The sequence below is a fragment of the Chiloscyllium plagiosum genome, unplaced genomic scaffold, assembly GCF_037043375.1.
Source record: "Chiloscyllium plagiosum isolate Xiang-an unplaced genomic scaffold, Cpla_swu_hap1 HiC_scaffold_30, whole genome shotgun sequence".
NCBI classification, from domain to species: domain Eukaryota; kingdom Metazoa; phylum Chordata; class Chondrichthyes; order Orectolobiformes; family Hemiscylliidae; genus Chiloscyllium; species Chiloscyllium plagiosum.
In genome coordinates this window covers 7,614,341-7,633,765 of record NW_028270168.1, presented here as the reverse complement: position 1 = coordinate 7,633,765, position 19,425 = coordinate 7,614,341, and positions in this window count along the sequence as shown.

Sequence of the window (19,425 nt, the reverse complement as noted above, 5' to 3'; positions counted from 1 at the left end):
TTAAAGAGATAAATGCGTGGCTCAAAGATTGGTGTGGGAGAAACGGGATTAAGCTCACTGGATATTTGTACCTGTATTAGGGAAGAAAGGAGCTGTTCCAATGGGATGAGCTCCACCTGAATTTTGCTGGGTCCAGAGTCCTGATGAATTGTATAACTAGGGCTGTGAATAGGGCTTTTAACTAAGTAGTCGGGGTGGGTTCAGTTGCATGGAAAACAAAGGAAAGTTTTAAAGGGGGAATGACTCAACAGAGACTATTAAAGGTTATTGTAATATTAGGACAGAGTGTATGGTAAGGGTCAGAAATATGACTTTAGGCATAGCAGGTAAGGAAACAACTATGAGTTGGAAGGGCAGTCAACACAGGACTGAGGGAGTTGTACTTGAATGGAGCAGTATAAGAAATAAGATAGGCGAGCTTTTAGCACAGATTGAAATTGGCAGGTTCAGTTTAATGAGTATCACAGAAGCATGGCTGCAAGGATCAGAGCTGAGAGCTCAATATCCAAGGATACTGATCCTGCTGAAAGGACAGGGAGATGGTCAAAGAGGACAGGGTTGCCTTGTTAATAAGGAATTAAATTAAATCCATACCAAGAAGTGATACAGTAATGCAATAGCAGCATTTATTTCAACAGGACTAGAACAGAAGAGAAGGGATATACTGCTGAGGCTATATAAGGTTCTGGTCAGACCATGTTTGGAATATTGTGAGCAGTTTTGGGCTCCATACCTAAGGAAGAGTGTCCTGGCACTAGAGGGGGTCCAGAAGAGGCTTACAAGAATGATCCTGGAAATGAAAGACTTGTCATGTAGGAGCATTTGAGGTCTCTGGCTCTGATGGAGTTTAGTTGGCAGGGGAGGTGGAATCTGATTGAAACTTACAGAATAATGAAAGGTCTGGATAAAATGGATGCGGGAGAAAATGTTTCCATGAGTAGGAGAGACTAGGATCTGAGGCCAGACCCTCAGAGTGAAAGACAAACTTTTACAACTGAGATGAGGAGGTATTTCTTCAGCCAGAGGATGGGGAATCTGTGGAACCCATTTCCGTAGAAGGCTATACATGCCAAATTATTGAGTGTGCATTAAACAGAGACAGATAAGTTCTTGATTAGTAAGGGGGATAAACGGTTACAGGGAGAAGGAGAAAAATGTGGTTTGAGAAACATATCAGCCTTGATTGAATGGCAGAGCAGACTCAATGGGCTGAATGGCCTAATTCAGCTCTTATATTTTAAATTCTTATTGGTTCATGTCCAGTACAGCAAATAATTCCTAATAATATGTTGAATAACATCATAGAGGCCAGTATCCCGACACCAAGTCAGCCTTTACTCACACATGGAGAGTCATTGACACTGAGTCAGCTCCCTCACAGCCAGGTGTCAGGGGGAACAGGATGTCTAACATTTTGGGTCGAGGGATGTTTAAGGGAATTTCTCTGCCTGGATGCTGCCAGACTTGCTGAGCTTTTCCAGCAATTTCTGGTTTTGTTTCTGATTTACAGCATCTGCAGTTCTTTCAGTTTCTTTGAGGGCCACCCTGCTGATCTCATTACAGTCACTACAGTATCCTAACCAGTAACTCCAATCACCAGGTACATTTAAACACTGGATTAATATGGCACAGTTATTCATCCCAACTCTAGCAGCCATGATTTGTGCCCATGTTGAGTAAAAGCTGAAATGTAGGTGTGATATGGTAGGTGAACTCCCTTGTGTCTCAATAGTCATATATCTGTATCATGTGTGTATTTACTAAGTCAAGCAGTGAACGTACAAATTGACATTTTAACAGGGCTCCCAACTTAAACCTTTGTAAACTTAGTTCATTCAAACATTGGCTGCTGTTCTATTTGCTCACCACAATTATGTTCATCGACAAAACAACACTTCTGTTTTATCAGTTTTGGCTTCGGTCCCAACACCCTTCATAAACTTGCCTCTACCAATCTCCGTAACTTCTTCCAGGCCAAAAAGCTCACTGGACTTCAACAATTATGACCTCCTGATTTTAATTGATCTGTTAATGGCAGCTGTGCTTTTGACTGTTGAGACCAAAAGTTTTGCAGTTCCCTGCATTAACACTCCACCTCCTTATCTCTCTTTTCTCCTTTAACACCCACTTAAAGCCCATGTGCATTGGCTGAACTTCTGGTCACCTCTTCTGATACAGTTAATTATCAAGTTGTATGTAGTAACCCTCTGATGATGTATCATGGGCCATTTTACTATTTTAAAGTTAAAAGAGTGGAATTGATACATTGGACTATCAGAAAGTATTCATATTTCCGCAGGGAACATCTTGTCCAACTGGCTGTCCATAGCAATATTGTCTGCATTCATCAATCATTTGCATCTGCAATTTCTTTGAAATATTTAACTTAAATACATGTAAGCAATTGTTAGACATTAAGAAATTATTCTCTGACAACGTGGAAGTGGGAAAGATGAGGTGTAAAAAGCAAGTGTCAAGTAAAGAGCAGAATCACACAAAAAACCTTGCCAAACACGAAGGACAGAATGCTCCTGGTGCTGTGGGTCAGAGCCTGATTAAGGTGGTATCTTGATCAAACAGTCAGTGTTTCTCATAATGGATAAAACGATAAAAGTGCTTTGGTTCTTTCTGTTCCTAGTTCTTCATTGCAGTTTTTTTTAGCTGCATTACAGAGGTGGAATTAACTTTGGGGACTGTAATGACCCAGTGGGGAGGGTCAATGTTTTCCAACCCGCTTTGTTGACCACAACAAAGGTTTCAGTTAATTTGTAACACGAAGCGATATCTCTACCCAGTTAAAGTGTAGTTCGAATATTTCTACTGTATGAGAGAATCAGGTTAAAGTATTCTGGACTGAAAGTCGGCTTTGAGGAAAATAATTGAGACCTGGGTATATACACAGACATACATACATGCACAGGCACACACAAACACCGATACGGACACATACACAGACACACTCACATACAAAGACTTATACACAGAGACACACAGTTTAAAGTCGTTAGGATGTCCCGAGGGTGTAAAGCTTTAACTTGAAACCGTGAATGTTTAGTTAGTGTTTTGGATCATTAGAGAACCTGCACAGTTACCGCCTTTGCTGTTTGAATTCGTGTATCGCTGGACATCGGAGTGCATCTGGGAAACTTAACAAACAGTGAAATTCACAACTAATCTTGGAGGAACTGTTGGGCAAAGTTCACAGCACAGAATCAGATAAGTTAATTGTAGTTTTAAGTCTGTCCAAGAGAAAGGCTGCAGTAGTGAGTATAGTGGATTCTTTCTTGATTATATGCTTTTGGAGATAAGTCTCTTGATTAAACTTAAAATATAAGCCATAGCTTTTAATTTAACCTGGGGCAGTGTGTGTAGAGAAATAAGACGGTGTTATTTTCTGGGTCTGTAGATTGTGAAGGAGCAAAAATGGCCTTTGCAGTGATATGTACTTCTTGTCAGATGTGGGAGTTTAAAGAGAGTTTAAGGGTTACTGTAGATTATACCTGCCATTAATGCTGTTAGATGCGAATCTTACCAGATCGAGTGGATCGGTTGGAGAGACAGATAGAAGTGATGAGGAATTTGCAACAGCAACACTATGTGATGGATGGCAGTTATAGGAAGGGGGGAAAGTCTCAGATACAGTCACATAGATGAGTTAACTCCAGGAAGGGTAAGAGAGGTAGGCAGCTAGTGCAGGAGTCTTTTGTGGATATACCCATTTCAAACAGGTATGCTGTTTTGGAAAATGTAGGGGGTGATGGATTCTCAGGGGAGCGTAGCACGAACAGCCAAGTTTTTCGTGTTGATACTGGCTATAATGCAACGAGGGGTAGGTTGGCTTCCAAGAGATCAATTGTGTTAGGGGATTCTGTAGTCAGAGGTACAGGCAGACATTTCTGTGGCCAGCAGAGAAAAAGCAGAATGGTATGTTGTTTCCCTGGTGCCAGGATCAAGGATGTCTCAGAGAGGGTGCAGAATGTTCTCACGGGGGAGAGGGGGCAGCAGGAGGTCATTGTTCACATTGGAGCCAACGACATTGGAAGGGAGAGACTCTGAAGGGAGATTATAGAGAGTTAGGCAGAAATTTAAAAAGGAGGTCCTCAAGGGTAGTAATATCTGGATTACTCCCAGTGCTGCGAGCTAATGAAGGCAGGAATAGGAGGATAGAGCAGATGAATGCATGGCTGAGGAGCTGTTATATGGGAGAAGGATTCACATTTTTGGATCATTGGAATCTTTTTTGGGGTAGAAGTGACTTGTACAAGAAGGACGGATTGCACCTAAATTGGAAGGGGACTAATATACTGGCAGGGAAATTTGCTAGAGCTTCTTGGGAGGATTTAAACTAGTAAGGTGGTGGTGGTGAGGGGGGGGGTTGGGACCCAGGGAGATAGGAAAGAGATTGATCTGAGATGGGTACAGCTCAGAACAGAAGTGAGTCAAACAGTCAGGGCAGGCAGGGACAAGGTAGAACAAATAAATTGAACTGCATTTATTTCAATGCAAGGGGCCTAACAGGGAAGGCAGATGAACTCAGGGCATGGTTAGGAACATGGGACTGAGATATCATAGCAATTATGGAAACATGGCTCAGGGATTGGCAGGACTGGATACAAATGTTCCAGGATACAAATGCTACAGGAAGGATAGAAAGGGAGGCAAGAGAGGTGGGGGAGTGGCATTTTTGATAAGGGATAGCATTGCAGCTGTGCTGAGGGAGGATATTCCTGGAAATATATCCAGGGAAGTTATTTGGGTGGAACTGAGAAATAAGAAAGGGAGATCACCTTATTGGGATTGTATTATAGACCCCCCCTAATAGTCAGAGGGAAATTGAGAAACAAACTTGTAAGGAGATCTCAGCTATCTGTAAGAATAATAGGGTAGTTATGGTAGGGGATTTTAACTTTCCAAACATCGACTGGGACTGCCATAGTGTTAAGGTTTAGATGGAGAGGAATTTCTTAAGTGTGAACAAGACAATTTTCTGATTCAGTATGTGGATGTACCGAGGAGAGAAGGTGCAAAACTTGACCTACTCTTGGGAAATAAGGCAGGGCAGGTGACTGAGGTGTCAGTGGGGGAGCACTTTGGGGCCAGCGACCGTAATTTTATTCGTTTTAAAATAGTGATGGAAAAGGATAGACCAGATCTAAAAGTTGAAGTTCTAAATTGGAGAAAAGCCAATTTTGACGGTATTATGCAAGAACTTTCGAAAGCTGATTGGAGGCAGATGTTCGCAGGTAAAGGGACAGCTGGAAAATGGCAAGCCTTCAGAAATGAGATAACAAGAATCCAGGGAGAGTATGTTCCTGTCAGGGTGAAAGGGAAGGCTGGTAGATACAGGGAATGCTGGATGACTAAAGAAATTGAGAGTTTGGTTTAGAAAAAGAAGGAAGCATATGTCAGGTACAGACAGGACAGATCGAGTGAGTACTTAGAAGAGTATAAAGAAAGTAGGAGAATACTTAAGAGGGAAATCAGGAGGGCAAAACGGGGACATGAGATAGCTTTGGCAAATAGAATTAAGGAGAATCCAAAGGGTTTTTACAAATATATTAAGGACAAAAGGGTAACTAGGGAGAGAATAGGGCCCCTCAAAGATCAGCAAGGCGACCTTTGTGTGGAACCACAGAAAATGGGGGAGATACTAAATGAATATTTTGCATCAGTATATACTGTGGAAAGGGATATGAAAGATATAGACTGTAGGGAAATAGATGGTGACATCTTGCAAAATGTCCAGATTACAGAGGAGGAAGTGTTGGATGTCTTGAAATGGTTAAAGGTGGATAAATCCCCAGGACCTGATCAGGTGTACCCGAGAACTCTGTGGGAAGCTAGAGAAGTGATTGCTGGGCCTCTTGCCACGATATTTGTATCTTCGATAGTCACAGGTGAGGTGCCAGAAGACTAGAGGTTAGCAAACATGGTGCCACTGTTTAAGAAGGGCAATAAGGACAAGCCAGGGAACTATAGACCGGTGAGCCTGACCTCGGTGGTGGGCAAGTTGTTGGAGGGCATCCTGAGGGACAGGATGTAGATGTGTTTGGAAAGGCAAGGACTGATTCAGGATAGTCAACATGGCTTTGTGCGTGGGAAATCATGTCTCACAAGCTTGATTGAGGTTTTTGAAGAAGTAACAAAGAAGATTGATGAGGGCAGAGCAGTAGATGTGATCTATATAGACTTCAGTAAGGCGCTCGACAAGGTTCCCCATGGGAGACTGATTAGCAAGGTTAGATCTCATGGAATACAGGGAAAACTAGCCATTTGGATACAGAACTGGCTCAAAGGTAGAAGACAGAGGGTGGTAGTGGAGGGTTGTTTTTCAGACTGGAGGCCTGTGACCAGTGGAGTGCCACAAGGATTGGTGCTGGGCCCTCTACTTTTTGTCATTTACATAAATGATTTGGATGCGAGCATAAGAGGTACAGTTGTAAGTTTGCAGATGACACCAAAATTGGAGGTGCAGTGGACAGCAAAGAGGGTTACCTCAGATTACAACAGGATCTGGACCAGATGGGCTGAGAAGTGGCAGATGGAGTTTAATTCAGATAAATGTGACGTGCTGCATTTTGGGAAAGCAAATCTTAGCAGGACCTATACACTTAATGGTAAGGTCATAGGGAGTGTTGCTGAACAAAGAGACCTTGGAGTGCAGGTTTATCGTTCCTTGAAAGTGGAGTCGCAGATAGATAGGATAGTGAAGAAGGCATTTGGTATGCTTTCCTTTATTGGTCAGAGTATTGAGTACAGGAGTTGGGAGGTCATGTTGCGGCTGTACAGAACATTGGTTAGGCCACTGTTGGAATGTTGCATGCAATTCTGGTCTCCTTCCTATCAGAAAGATGTTGTGAAACTTGAAAGGGTTCAGAAAAGATTTACGAGGATATTGCCAGGGTTGGAGGATCTGAGCTACAGGGAGAGGCTGAACAGGCTGGGGCTGTTTTCCCTGGAGCGTCGAAGGCTGAGGGGTGACCTTTTTGAGGTTTATAAAATTATGAGAGGCATGGATAGGATAAATAAACAAAGTCTTTTCCCTGGGGTCGGGGAGTCCAGAACTCGAGGGCATAGGTTTAGGGTGAGAAAGGAAAGATATAAAAGGGACCTAAGGGACATCTTTTTCACTCAGGGAGTGGTACATGTATGGAATGAGCTGCCAGAGGATGTGGTGGAGGCTGGTACAGTTGCAACATTTTTTTTTTAGATTAGATTACATTACAGTGTGGAAACAGGCCCTTCGGCCCAACAAGTCCACACCGACCCGCCGAAGCGAAACCCACCCATACCCCTACATTTACCCCTTACCTAACACTACGGGCAATTTAGCATGGCCAATTCACCTGACCCTGCACATCTTTGGACTGTGGGAGGAAACCGGAGCACCCGGAGGAAACCCACGCAGACACGGGGAGAACGTACAAACTCCACACAGTCAGTCGCCTGAGGCGGGAATTGAACCCGGGTCTCAGGCGCTGTGAGGCAGCAGTGCTAACCACTGTGCCACCATGCCGCCCATTTAAGAGGCATTTGGATGGGTATATGAATATGAAGGGTTTGGAGGGATATGGGCCGGTGCTGGCAGGTGGGACTAGATTGAGTTGGGATATCTGGTCGGCATGGACAAATTGGACCGAAGGGTCTGTTTCCAAGCTGTACATCTCTATGACTCTATACTCTATTAGCAGTATTTGGTATTGCTGTTATCCTTTGTGATCCTGGTGTCCTCATGTCTCTTTCAAATAGTACTGTCAATGGTGTTTTTCCTTCCTGAGAGGCAGAGACATTATTTGACAGCTGTCTACAATCAAAACTCCACTCTCTCCCTTCTGCCACAAGCAGCTGCTTGAAATACAATCTTACTCATATATTTCCAAGGCTGATTTCGTTGTTTCCAACCTTGATAATTGTAGGTGATATTTTCATTTCCAAAATGTGTACATTCTCAAACATGTAAATAAAAATGCAAGGGGCATTTCTGTGCCTCATCAGAGATGTCAGGTTTGCTGGCTAGTTTCAGTGCCCCGGAAAAAAAATGTTGGTGTCAGCTTGGTTGCTTGTTGTCTAATCCACATCGAAACCTGATCACTTGCGGTCAAGTAAGGTTTGTGGCCATTAAATGTCAGTATTTTTGGTTGTTTTCTTAAAACCAGTTCAGTCCATGAAATCCCCAGCTATTAAATTTAACAATGCAATTCAAAACTCAATTGTCAGTACTTTCTCAAGACAGCAGGAGACTTGATTAATAGTGGAACTGGAAAAGATACAATTCATCATTTTGTTGGTTTTTAAACAGCTTGAGCAGTTTCAAACCAAATTATTGGATTGAATGGCATAATGATGTTGACAAATCAAATATCTTCTTCCGCAATAATATTAATCAAAAATTTTAGAGATATGATACTAGTAGAATGCTCATTGATATTTGATGTTTCTTACTCTGAAAATTTGATTTGATTTTTGAGTTGATAGTCCCTGGATGAGCCATCTCCTTTTGATGAATCTTTGTTACCAAAACCTTTAAGGGATGCAGGAGAAATGTGTATAGACTTGTGTTATTCATCCATGATCCCACTGAAAGGCAGAACAGACTTGAGGGATTAAATGGACTCCTCCTGTACCTCTGCACATAGAATTGAGATGAAGAGAAACCTTGAATTTATCTTGAATCCACAGCTTTCTAGAGCAGAGAAGTCCAGAGATTCAGGACTATGTGGAGAAAGCTCTCCACATAGTCCTGAATCTCCGGACTTCTCTGCTGTAGAAAGCTGTGGATTCAAGATAGAGGTTGGTTGTTCTCTAGAATCTAAGGAATTTGAAGGATATATTAATATGGCAGGTTTAATGGAATTTAGGTCAAATATCAACCATGACCTCATTGAATGTGGACCTCATTCCCGGTGGCACAGTGGCTTAGTGGTTAGCACTGCTGCCTCACAGCACCAGAATCCCAGTTTCAAATCCAGTCTTGGGTGACTGTCTGTGTGGAGTTTGCACATTCTTCCCGTGTCTGCGTGGGTTTCCTTTGGGTCCTCTGGTTTCCTCCCACAATTCAAAGATGTGAGGTCAGGTGAATTGATCATGCTAAATAGTGTTAGGTGCATTAGTCAGACAGAAATGGGTCTGAGTGGGTTGCTCTTCAGAGGGTCAGTGTGGACTGGTTGGGCCGAAGGGCCTGTTTCCACACAGTAGGAAATCTAATCTAGAATGCAAAGTAGGTGTAATGGACCATTTGGCCCACTCCCACACTACTTTTTCATCTTCTGTTTTCTCTCCTCATTCATTGGTGCATAGAGTCAAATGATCATTGTTGCATGTGTACTGCACTATCCCAGTCAAGAAATCAATAAAATAATATGTTTACAGACCTTGGAGTGTGCAAGCCAAGGTTATAAATGATTCTAAGTGGAGCATTTCAGGACAGAGGCTCGAGTTAAAATGGATGGAGTTAATTTTCCATGCTAAGGTCTCAGCACAGGCTCTCGCCAGCCTAGATCACGTTTGGAGAAATTATGTATTTGCACAATTTCTCAAATGTTGGTTCTTAGCATGTAAGCCTTGCCCTATATTATTTTTATAGATGCACTATAGAAAGCATCCTATCTGGATGCATCACAACTTGATATAGCAACTGCTCTGCTCAGGACCGCAAGAAATTACAGAAAGTTGTGCACGCAATCCAGTCCAGCACACGAACCAATCTTCCATCCATTGATTCTGTCTACACTTCTCACTGCCTCAGAAAACCAGCCAATATAATCAAAGACTCCTCACACCCCAGATATACTCTCTTCCCACCCTCTTCTATTGGGCTGAAGACACAAAGGTTTGAAAGCACATACTGACATGTGAGGTATGGATATGGTGAATGCATTCAGTCTTCTTCCCAGGGTTGTAAAATCAAGGACTAGAGGGCATCTATTTATGATTAAAGAGGAAAGAATAAAAGGGAACCTGAAGGGCAACTTTTTACACAGAGGGTGGTGCATGTATGGAATGAGCTGCCAGCGGAAGTGCTTGATGTGGGTATATTAACAACATTTAAAGGCAATACCTAGATAGGAAAGGTTTAGAAGGATATGGGTCAAGTGTAGGGAAATGAAGTTAGCACTGATGGACATTTTGGTTGGCATGGACCAGTTTGGGCCAAAGGACCTAGGTCCATGCTGTGGGATTCTATGACAGATTTAAGAACAGTTTCTTCCCCAGTGTTATCAGACTGATGAACATATTAGAGTTGATCCTTCTCTGCACCTTCTCTGTAGCTGTAACACTATATTCTGCATTCTGTTCTATTCACCTGATGTACTTTATGTAATGTATGATTTGGCTGGTTAGCACACAAAATAATACTTTTCACATGTGACAATAATAAATCAAATCAAATACTTTCCTCTACAACAATGTTAATCAATGATTTATTTTTGATAAAGCACTAGTACATACAGCACTGTCATAGAGTCCCACAGCATGGACCTAGGCCCTTTGGCCCAAACTGGTCCATGCTGACCATTGATGTTCGATGTTTCTTTGAATGATTAACCTACTCCAAAAATTAGTAAATACAAGAAGTGTGGGAAGTGCGGAAAAAGTACATTTAAGCTGTTAAGATGATGTTTAAGATCAGTTAGAAACACTGCTCACAATATACTGGGCTCTAGAGGTTAACTAAAAAAAAACTTCAGGTCAGACTTATTTTTCAAAACAAATCAGGTTGAGTACCTTTACACGAATTAAAGTTAGAATCCATACAGTGTAGAAAATGGCCCTTTAGCCCAACAAGCCAACATCAACCCTCTGAAGAGTAACCCACCCAGACCCATTCCTTACTTGTACCCTGACTATTGCACCTAACCTACACATCCCTGAACACTATGGGCAATTTAGCTTGGCCAATTCATCTAGCCTGCACATCTTTGCACTGTGGGAGGAAACTGGAGCACCCAGAAGAAACTCATCCAGACATGGGGAGAATATGCAAACTCCATACAAAGAGTCACCTGAGGCTGGAATCGAACCTGGGTCCCTGGTGCTGTGAGGCAGCAGTGCCAACCATCAAAAATATCTGTTTATATTTACTCTTTTACCAAGATTCTTCCTTTTCCTCACACACCATCTTCTTACCTGCGATATTTTCCCTAATCGACCTGTTCAGAAATGTGACACACCACTGGAATAGGTGAGACTTGAACCCAAGTTTCTTGGCCCAGAGATAGGTACGGTACCACTGCACCACAAGAGTCCTTGACTTCTTACTAGCTACCAAGGCCATTAATCAAAACATTCACTCAAATGATTGGCATGCCCATTAAGTTGCCCTATAATTTTTGTTCAAATGAACATCCTCCATCATTTTATTGGTGCACTTCTATACTCTGGAAAATCACAATTCTGCTCCACCATGAGTTCTAGATTTGCGGCTGAGTGCAGATTACACTCTATCTTCTAAGTGATTTTGGAATACTTGTTTTATTCAGTTTAGCTTCTGAATAAAGAGAAGTGTTTCATTGCCTGCATAGGGCCCAATTACATATAGTCTCACAAACATGGGATCAGAAACATTAGGTGATTGTTTTTGAGTGGAGTAGCTGTGATGAGCTGAAGAGTGTTTTTCAATGTTGTAGATCACTGTGACTGTTCTGCTTCTTGAGTCCAAGATGCATTCCTCAAAGTGTTTTATTTTTTTATTTACAGCACAGTGGATACATTCATTCTCATTGATTCTGGGGAGCAGTTCTGTCTCCTTCCATATTGCTGTAAAAATCATGCTAACGCCATTAGATATCACTTTTCTTTTACATTTTGTGATGTCTTATTAATCCAAATGAAACGATTGGCAGTATGACCCTGCAAATGCCTGGTTATGGACCTATTTTATTCACAGGCAATTTACAGAATTGTAGGACAAATTGATGCAGGAAAGGGGCATGGGAATTCTTTCCCTTCCTTTGATTTAGGACAATAGTTTACTTCCTTTCCTCAGCTATAGATACTGATTAAATCCCAGAAATGGAAAGGAAACATTTGGCCCATCCAAGTCTGTACTGGCCCCTCAAAAGCAGACATCCAGCCTCATACTATTTTCCAGCTTCTGAACTTTTGCCTTTAGTTTATGAAAATCCAGGTGCATTTCCGATTAATTTGTAAACGTTAGGAGCAATTCTGTTTTGATCACCCTTTCACACACTGAGTTCAAGATCTCCACCAATGTCTGGATCAAAGAATTTGTTCCTCAATTCCCTCTGATTGGAACTTGCTGCCTCCTTACGACGGGCCACTCAATCTCAGTGTCTTAGGCCTTCTGACGCATCCGATCAACACCCATCATAATTTTAGACACCTCAATTAGGTCTCCCTTCAGACTCCTCTGTTTCAAAGAAAACATCCAGTATTAGTCTATCCAATATTTGTTCATGATGAAAATCTTGCAGTCCAAACAACATGCCTGTAAAGTATCTCAAGGCAGTAATGTGAAAGTGGTCATGTTGAGGGCCCAGCTACAGAAAAATAACATTTCCACGTGGTGAGGATACAGACAGAACTTGTTTAGTTTCCCACCCAGCTGCAAAGCTGACAGGGTTTCAGAATAGCAATACCATTGAAGACACTTGTAAATGTGCCTTGTTCCTCAAACAGCTATAAACGGTTATTGACCTTTGGAAGGTCAAACACTACAGACTCCAGGCTGGATATACTCTCTAGATTGTTAACAAGCACTCGCTGTCCTCTGCTGAGGTTTCCAGTTGATTTAATATGTTCATTCACATCAGATGTTCAAGGATATTTTTTTCAAAAAGCCTGGTGCTGCAGCTTGCTGCTTGTCTGTAGCAGTCATGAAACATCGGCTGCTGAAGGTCTGCTGGGGCCTGGCCTTCCTCCAGGATTTGTTTGCCTGTCACATGGTTTTTGTTGCAGTCTGTGATGCAAGCTGTTGTGCAGTTCCTGATAAATCAAGACAGTCTACCATTCATCTAAGGTTGCAGCTGAAATATATTTGCAAGTAAAGGCCTGATTTCTTTATTGAAAGGAAGGCAGTGCATTAGGCAAAATTTACTTGTCTTGCCCTTGGTCCATGCTTGGACTGCAGAGAATAATCAGTTTGATAAATAAATACAATGTGTGATGCTAAGCCATGTGCAAGCAAGGAAAGCCCCTGGTTTGGCTTGTGCTATCTATTGACTGAGCTGATTTTAATTTGAGATGAGAGGAGACACTGCACTTCATTGTGATATGTCCCAAGTGGAGGGGGAAGTATCAATGAGAGCTCTTCTTTCTGATTCTGGAGCAGCACCTCCGAAAGCAACTGAGAACTAAGAAAGTTGTGCCATTTGTGAGGAGGAGGCTGCCAACTGGGTCTAATGGCTTCACAGTGAAGAAGATTAATCATCCTGGAGTCTTAACAAGAAGAGTCTTTTGTTTTAGCAAGATATAGTTTATTCATAGATACCCCACAGTGTGGAAACAGGCCAATTGGCCCATTGAGACCATACTGACCCTCCGAAGAACATCCCACCCAGACCAACCCATCCCTGTAACCCTTGTTTTCCCTTGGCTAACCCACCTAGCCTGCACATCTCTGGACATGATGGACAATTTAGCATTGCTAATCTACCTAACTGCACATCTTTGGATTATGGGAGGAAACTGGAGAATCTGAAGAAAGCCACACAGATACAGGGAGAATGTGTAAACTCCACACAATCGCCCGAGTGTGGAATTGAGCTTGGTCCCGGGCACTATAAGGCAGCAGTGCTAACGGCTGAGCCACCATGCCACACCTAGTCATTATTATTGTGTAATAACAATTAGCTGGAAATTGTTAGACATTGTTATGAAGATAATAAGCTCGGGACATAGGTCGACACTCCATAAGATCATAAAATATTTTGTCTCAGCCTCACCCAATATGTATGACATTTTCAAATTGGGTGAAACCAATGCAGTCTCCAAATTAACCCTTTTTGAAAACTTACCTTCAACAAAATGTCCCTCAAGACATTTTTCCCCATAGTTGCCATTTGTATATTCATGTATGTTGTTACATTTACCACTATCCCAACTGCTCCAAGTCACAAACTTTACAAATTCAGGTGTTCAAGAGATTTCAGAAACCTTTCAGAATGAGTTCTCTTCAGGTGTGGAAGATTAGTAGATGTTTGACTGAAGGACTGTTGATCTTGATCTCTGCATGACCTGTAAACTCCCTCTCCTCCCATTGGAAGAATGTTCATCTCTTGGATGTCCTTCACAGAGGATATTGTTCTTGCTAAACAAGTGGTTGGGCCATCATATTACCTAGAGGGCTTCTCCTGCATATCTTTTATGGTGGAACTCTTCTCCACCTCTTCTCAGGTGGTTGGCCATGACAACATTGGAGGGTATTTTAATCTCATGAATTTCCATCATGTGGAAATTTATCATGGCTAATCTACCTAACCTGCACATTTTTGGATTATGGGAGGAAACCGGAGCATCTGAAGAAAGCCACACAGACACAGGGAGAACGTGCAAACTCCTTGGGCAGAGAATTCCATAGATTCACTACAGTCTAGAAAAACAGTTCCTCCTCATCTCTGACCTAAATCTACTCCCCTAATCTTGAGGCCATGTCCCCCAGTCCTAGTCTCACCCACCAGTGGAAACAACTTGCCTGCCTCTGTCTTATCTATCCCTTGCTGTGGTTCTGTTCGCCGAGCTGGAAGTTTTTTTTGCAAACGTTTCGTCCCCTGTCTAGGTGATATCCTCAGTGTTTGGGAGCCTCCTGTGAAGCGCTTCTGTGGTGTTTCCTCCAGCATTTATAGTGCCACAGCAACAAGCACCCAAGCTACAAATCTTCTCACAAACTTTGATTATCTATCCCTTTCATAATTTTATATGTTTCCATCATGTGGAATTTCTCAGTGGAAATTAGTATTTCCTTCTTTATGGTGTCCTGGATTTCTGAGCCTGGTCACTTGTTCTTTGTGAGCATGTCTTGATTTTGTGAATATTGACTGGTTTTCATGGAGTCATATGTAGCTTATCTTCATTTGCTGCATGTTGATTAGGTTGGGTAACCTAACTTGTTCTCTATGGCTGTTGTATTGATACTATAGAATATTCCCATCTTCAGTCATGCTATTGGAGAATACTGTGTACTTAATATTAGCTCATATTGATAATTCTGCTTTGGAAGACAAAGAATTGAAGTGTTCTTCTTGAACTTGTGTTGTCTCAGCATCTGACCTCTGTGATGAAAGATGTATAATTTATGTTTATATAAATATCATTTTGGAAATTCAGTTTCAAACTGGAGTCAGATGGTTGTTGGTTACTTCTGTGGGGAGTTTTCTTTTAAAAAAATATAACAAAGTCAGAGAGTGCTTTCATAGTTTCATAGTAATAGAAGCATTTGGCCCGTCAAGCCTTCTCCGTCATTCATTAAGGTCATGACTGACCTGTCCATCATCTCAGCTCCTCTGACCTGCATTAGCCCCATAACCCTTAATTTCCCTATCATGCAAAACCCATCCAACTGTGTCTTGAATGTATTTAATGAAGCTGCCTTAACTGCTTCCTTGGGCAGAGAATTCCATAGATTCACTACTCTCTGGGAAAAACAGCTCCTCCTCATCTCTGTCCTAAATCTGCTCCCCCTAATCTTGAGACCATGACCCCCCAGTCCTAGTCTCACCCGCCAGTGGAAACAACTTGCCTGCCTCTAGCTTATCTATCCCTTTCATAATTGTATATGTTTCTATAAGATCCCCTCTCATTCTTCTAAATTCTAGCGAGTACAATCCCAGGTGGCTCAACCTCTCCTCAGAGGGTAACCCCCATTATCTCCAGAATCAACCTGGTGAATCTCCTCTGCATTGTCTCCAACACTAGTATATCCTTCCTCAAGTAAGGAGACGGGACTGCACACAATACTCTCAGTGTGGCCTCACCAAAACCTTGCACAATTGCGGTGGAACCTCCCTACTTTTAAATTCAATCCCTCTAGTAATGAAAGCCCATATTCCGTTTGCCTTCCTGATTACCTGTTGCACCTACAAATCAATGTTTAACAATTCATGTACAAGCACTCTGAAGTCCCTGTGCACAACAGCATGCTGCAATCTTTCATCATTTAAATAATACTCTGACCTACAATGTTTACTTCCAAAGTGGATAACCTCACAGTTACCAACATTGTACTCCATCTGCCAGACCCTTGCCTACTCACTTAACCTATCAAAATCTCTTTGCAGGCCCTTCATATCCTCTACACAGTTTGCCTTTCCACTCAATTTAGTGTCTTCAGCAAACTTGGATACGTTACACTTGGTCTCTGCTTCCAAATCATTTATATATATACATCATGAACAGTTGCAGGCCCAACAGTGAGCCCAGCGGCACCCCACTCCCCACTGATTTCTAACCAGTGAAACACCCATTTATCCCAACTCTTGGAAAGGCAAGGACTGATTAGGGATAGTCAACTTGGCTTTGTGTGTGGGAAATCATGTCTCACAAACTTGATTGAGTTTTTTGAAGAAGTAACAAAGAGGATTGATGAGGGCACAGCAGTAGCTGTGATCTATATGGAATACAGTAAGCCGTTCAACAAGGTTCCCCATGGGAGACTGGTTAGCAAGGTTAGATCTCATGGAATACAGTGAGAACTCGCTATTTGGATACAGAACTGGCTCAAAGGTAGAAGACAGAGGGTGATGGTGGAGGGTTTTTGCAGACTGGAGGCCTGTGACCAGTGGAGTGCCACAAGGATTGGTGCTGGGCCCTCTATGTTTTGTAATTTATGTAAATGATGTGGATGCGAGCATAAGAGATATAGTTATTAAGTTTGCAGATGACACCAAAATTGGAGGTGTAGTCGACAATGAAGAAGGTTATCTCAGATTACAACAGGATCTTGATCAGATGGGCCAATGGGCTGAGAGGTGGCAGATGGAGTTTAATTTAGATAAATGTGAGATGCTGCATTTTGGGAAAGCAAATCTTAGCAGGACTTATACACTTAATGGTAAGGACCTAGGGAGTGTTGCTGAACAAAGAGACCTTGGAATGCAGGTCTCCTTCAAAGCTGTTCATAGCTCCTTGAAAGTGCAATTGCAGGTAGGTAGGATAGTGAAGAAGGCGTTTGGTATGCTTTCCTTTATTGGTCAGAGTATTGAGTACAGGAGTTGGGAGGTCATGTTGTGGCTGTACAGGACTTTGGTTAGGCCACTGTTGGATTATTGCATGCAATTCTGGTCTCCTTCCTATTGGAAAGATGTTGTGGAACTTGAAAGGGTTCAGAAAAGATTTACAAAGACGTTGCCAGGATTGAAGGATTTGAGCTATAGGGAGAGGTTGAATAGGCTGGGGCTGTTTTCCCTGGAGCGTTGGAGGCTGAGGGGTGACCTTATAGAGGTTTACAAAATCATGAGGGGCACGGATAGGGTAAATAGACAACGTCTTTTCCCTGAGGTGGGGGATTCCAGAACTAGAGGGCATAGGTTTAAGGAGAGAAGGGAAAGATATGAAAGAGACCTAAAGGGCAACCTCTTCATGCAGAGTGTAGTACATCTATGGAATAAGCTACCAGAGGAAGTGGTGGAGGCTGGTACAACTGCAACATTTAAAAGGCATCTGGATGGGTATATGTGAAGGAATGGTTTGGAGGGATATGGGTCAGGTACTGGAATGTGGGACTAGATTGGTTTAGGATATCTGGTCGGCATGGACAAGTTGGATCAAAGGATCTGTTTCCGCGCAGTACACCTATTTGACTCTATGACTCTATGACTTTGCTTTCCATTGGTTATCCAGTTCTCTATCCATGTTAGTACATACCTCGAAACTCCATATGTTCTTATCTTATGGATGGGTTTTTTATGCGGCACCTTATCAAACATCTTCAGGAAATCCAAGTCAACAACATCCACTTGTTTCTCTCCATTCACTATGCTTGTTACATCCTCAAAGAACTCCAGTAACTTTGTCAAACATGACATTCTCTTCCTGAATCCATGCTGCGTCTGCCTGACAGGACCTTTTCCATCCAGATGTCACACCATTTCTTCTTTAATTGATAGCCTCCAGCATTTCCCTGACTACAGATGTTAATCTAACTGGCCTATAATTACCTACCTTTTGCCTACACCCTTTTTTAAACAGCGGCATGTCATTCTCTGTCTTCCAGTCTACTGGGACCTGTTCAGAGTCCAGTGAATTTTGTTACATTACCACTAATGCATCTACTATAACTTCCACCATTTCTTTCAGCACCCTGAGATGCATTCCATCAGGAACAGGGGACTTGTCTACCTTTAGACCCTCTAGTTTGCTCAACACCATCCCTTTAGTGATAACAATTGAATTGAGGTCCTCACCTCCCATTGTATCCTTAACATCATTCTTTGACATGTTACACACATCTTCCACTGTGAAGACTGATGCAAAATAGTTATCCAAAACCTCGGCCATTTCAGCAATTATCCAACATTAATTCCCCTTTCTCATCCTGCGAGGGACTTACATCCACTTTAGTGATCCTTTTCTGTTTTATATATTTATAAAAACGTATCCTTCCTGTTTTTATATTCTGTGCTAGTTTGAATTCATAACCTATCATTCCTTTCTTTATTGTTTGCTTCGTGGTTCTTTGTTGCTTTTTAAAGTTTTTCCGAACTTCCTGTTTCCCACAACTCTTGGCTACTTTGTAAACCTGAGCTTTTAATTGGATGCTTTCCTTTATTTCCTTTATTTCATAACAATGACCCAAATCCAGGATTTGCCAAAAAGCAAGTGACTACAGACCCCGTGGGATTAATGAAAATATTTTGATATTGTGAGGTTTATGATAGGTAGCGTTATCATCGTCGGCTGTTAGCCAAGGATTGAGCAATTTTTTTTGTAATTTGGTTAAGAATACACCAGGGCTGTGTTCAGAATTAAATTTAGTTTCTTCTATTAAGAATGAGACCATGGCAGTTCAGGAAGCTGCCATCTCAGCAGAAGGGATCATTTTGTGAAGCTTCGAAAGCAGGAGATTTTGGCTAGAGATCTGCAGGTTATTAGAACTTGAAAAGACTAGATTCTCAGATTTGTGAAATGATCAGCTCATCAGAATTGTAAAGGTTTCCCCACGTGACATAATAAACAATAAGAGGATAGTTATGTAGAAACTTAAGGATGAAACAAAGATGCAATTTCTTTGGGGTGGCATGGTGGCTCAGTGGTTAGCACTGCTGACTCTCAGTGCCAGGGACTTGAGTTCAATTGCAGCCTTGGGTGACTGGCTGTGTGGAGTTTGCATGTTCTCCCTGTGTCTACATGGTATTCTGTTGGATGGTCTGGTTTCCTCCCACAGTCAAGACATGTGCAGGATAGGTGAATTGGCCATGATCGATGTGTGGTTAGGTTAGGAGACTGAATCTGGGTGGGATGTTGTCTGAA